This window comes from Trachymyrmex cornetzi, unplaced genomic scaffold (assembly GCF_001594075.2).
Source record: "Trachymyrmex cornetzi isolate Tcor2-1 unplaced genomic scaffold, Tcor1.1 scaffold388, whole genome shotgun sequence".
Taxonomy (NCBI): Eukaryota; Metazoa; Arthropoda; class Insecta; order Hymenoptera; family Formicidae; genus Trachymyrmex; species Trachymyrmex cornetzi.
In genome coordinates, this window is record NW_017298619.1 from 854,031 (window position 1) to 857,887 (window position 3,857).

At 29.7% G+C, this 3,857-nt stretch overlaps 1 non-coding gene across 1 annotated transcript; it reads left to right on the plus strand.

Annotated features, from left to right (window-relative positions):
- The first annotated feature begins 3,002 nt into the window (after positions 1 to 3,002).
- On the plus strand, positions 3,003 to 3,075 carry TRNAV-CAC (transfer RNA valine (anticodon CAC)). Its single transcript has one exon. It is a non-coding gene; the product is annotated as a tRNA-Val (tRNA).
- The last annotated feature ends 782 nt before the right edge of the window (positions 3,076 to 3,857 follow it).

Consider the following 3,857-nt stretch of genomic DNA (forward strand, 5'->3'; position numbering starts at 1 on the left):
ATCTATATTCTTCAATGAAAAAGCTAGAATATATGTCAACGACGATACGTCAAATGAGCATCTTACAACTTTTATTTTGTCATTTTGAACATATTTAATAACATATAAAATTAACAATGATTATGTGTAATGGCATAAGATATTGTTAGTAATCTTTTTATTAGGTTATTTTTACATATTATTTTGAATCAACTGTCTATTGACTAAGAAGTAGCGCGAGAACCTCCTTAATACATTTCTTATTGTTAGTAAAAGCGGCGATAGCTTTTATTTTCTCCTCGGTATAAATGTTTCTTAAACTTTAACTAAGCTCGAAAGTGGAATATTTTACGGACTGTAGCGCAGTTAAGCGATTACGCTTGTTTATAAGTCAAGACCGTAAGAAAATGTACCAAGCTAACATATAGTCTCTGGCAAACTTGCTAAGAGTAGGGTAAGCATGTTAAATTCCATATCCAAATTCAAATTTTAAATAAAAAAATAAAGTTAGTACAACGGAATTTAGCATGATAGTAAAATAAATGATCTTTCATCACAAAAGCGTATTTGAATATCTACTATAGGTCACTATAATTACATTAAGAGGAAAAAGTTGCTTATCGTAAAGCTTTTTTTAATTTATATTTTATTGGAATGAATATGAATACGTAAAATATATTAATGAATAAATATTTTTGAAAACTTACAATTCCGAATGAATATATAAATTAATGAATTTAAATGAATAAAATTTATAGCTCAATTACGAAATATTTTGTGTTCTTCGGAATTTATACTAATTTTGACACCAGTGTCGAAGATAAGATATTCAACAATCAACATTTACTCTTAAACAAAAAATGACACTTTACGACATTTTCGCTATCAAATGCGTATCATGCTATTTTTGTAATTATTGTGATAAATCTAACATAATTACATACAATCTCATTATATCGTATTAATTACATTACATTCTAATTGTATTGCGTTATCTATTCTACAAGCGCGTGTCACTTCCATTTAATGCGTGCAATGAAATCCACGGGATGCCGGTACAAATAAAGTTGAAAGATAAAGGTCTGACCTTGTCGAGCGAGAAATTGATAAGAGTTGTAATTCACATATCGTAACCTTGGGTTATGTGTGTACGATTCGTGCAACCTTGAATCGATTAATTTGAAATAAATAATTCCTCGAAGCCTTGCGATTAATTCTGAATCATTTAGTCGCGGGGTGGTATTAGGCGATATCAAAATTTCGCAATGTTCAAGCCTCAACGATTCGCGATATCATACTCAAGTTCAGCGTACGTCTAAAACGCGAAAACACATTTAACTTGAAATAATAATAAGATAAAATACGCGCTACCGTGATATTTATATACGTAACATAAACAGCAGCAAAGATATGATAGTAATTTGAGTTCTTCAATATTAATTTCGATTTAAAAGCACATAAGTCTCAAGTGTTGCGCATACATTTGTAAAGCTTATTGTGAAGAATATTTTTATGCGTATCTTCAACATAAACACCAGACGCCGCATGTGAAACGTTTTTATTTTGGTATATTTATTATTCTCATTATATTATCTGTAGAGCAATTTAATTAGTTTGCAAAACTTGTTATCATAAACAATGCAAGCGTGCGAACCACGAGTCGTGCAGAAAGCGCGCTTTCGCTAAGGTATTTTTGCGCGGATTAAGAGCATCTCTGACGTCGAAATCCAGGAAGATAAAGAGATCATCAAGAGTTTCGCGGGTTGCGCTCTTTCTCTCGTTGATCGTCGGGTCAATGGATCACGTCTCGATTACTCGAGCTCTCGAAATACAGGATATAGTAAAATCCAGTTATTTGATTGGTCTACCACAATTCCGGGATATACATCACGAAGTCGTGCACTTTCTTTTTATGAATACAACTTTTCCACAAAGAAACTCAATAAGATTCTGCTGCTAAATTCTTATGTCGAATATCGTGTCAAGTTTTCTTTTCATTGAGGCCAATTAAAAATCAACTGAATATATGGTTTTTCTTTCTATTAATTCGTAAAGTAGAACTGAATTTTCAACAAACGTCGCTAAACGATATAATTGATAGAGTGGCGCAACACCCCCCCTCGCTCGTAATGCTGCAACCAGGAAATGAACTGAAGTAGAATTGAAAATTTTTTGCGATCGTGACTGCTGAAAGTATGCCAACTTACAAACGAGAAAAGGGCAAAGCCGATTGGTCAAAGAGATAATCAAATATGAATATCAATGGATGCTAAAAGGTTGAGATACTTTACATATTTAAGTGTAATTAATATTGAAGTTAAACAAACACAGAATCTAATTTGCATGATAATTTTTTAATACATATTTTATTTTTATTTATTATTAAATTTAAAAATTTAATAAATGAATACATATGAGAGAAGAAGGTCATATTTGGTCGAGGCGATTCTTAGTGTTTCATAATATATGGTGCAAATTTTTTATAATTTTCAGTTTAAACACTTATTTGTGTTGAACATTTTTTGATCTATTTTTTTTTATTTAATATTGTCAAAGAATAAAAATAAAAATAAAAATAAAATTATACATACATTAAACAATTATCATATTTAACTACACATATAACATTATTATGACATGTAATATGTTAGACAACTAAAGAGTTGCAAGAAATACGCGAACGTGCATTTTCTCTCTAGTAAAAGTAAGAGTTGTAATATTGCTAACGACAAATGCATATTCAACGAGTTCGATATATTTTGCTTTTTCCTACGCCTGATTATAAAATTCGACTAAACCGATTATTACATCAACTTTAAAAATTATTTATTAAAATATTTTGCTGTCCTCGATAAATATTTCACATAATATAGATGCGTGTAAAATGAAATAATTTAAATAAAAATAAAATAATATAAAAGTGCACGTGCAGGATCATATTTTACATTTTTGAATGTTATCCACGTGTCATACGAGATAGAAGCAAACATTCATGTTCTGAAATAAACGCCAAGAGCTTCAACGTTTCCGTAGTGTAGTGGTTATCACGTGTGCTTCACACGCACAAGGTCCCCGGTTCGATCCCGGGCGGAAACATCTTTTTACCCTAGCTAAAATTTTTGCTTATACAATATATATTGCAAAAGTTCAAACTATGGCAAAAAAATGATGTTTCCGAACCATACGTGATAACGCTTATACAAAAACTTCGAACCCATCTCTCCCTCTCGCTGGTATTATAATAAGAGGACGAACGTAAAAAATGATTTCAAGAGTAAATTTAATGAAGCCTATATTTTTTGTATTTTTCAAATTTATAAATTTTAATATTAAATCGTTTCTTTACTTTAAAAGTGGTGCAAATAAAAATATTAAATATTTCAGAAAAGAAGGAAACTATTTTTCAATCTGATAAAAAATTGATTAATCAAACAATATATCGACAAAAAATATATCTATTTTTAACATGATCAAATGTCATCTTTGTTATTTTCGTTTCATAAACCTTAATAATCTATCTTTTTTAAATTGTGATTTTGATAATTTTTTATGAAGTTAAGTTAAATCACTTTTGATGGATAATGTTTACTTAATAGCGAATTGGACGCACTAATGCACACTGCTACATATTAAAGCCATTGTACATTGATTTAATTTGAGTATAAAAATAAAATGCAAATATTTAGAATCATAAAATACATATTTTATCTAACAGCGCAATAAAGTGTATTGAGTATTTCACGGTTTAATCGGTTTATATATTTATAATAAATACATATCTTTTTCAATTTGTATACGACAGCTTTAATGTGCACCAGTGCACATTAAGTGCGTCCAATCGAATTCGCTATAAATCATTCATGGTAATAATGAAAATC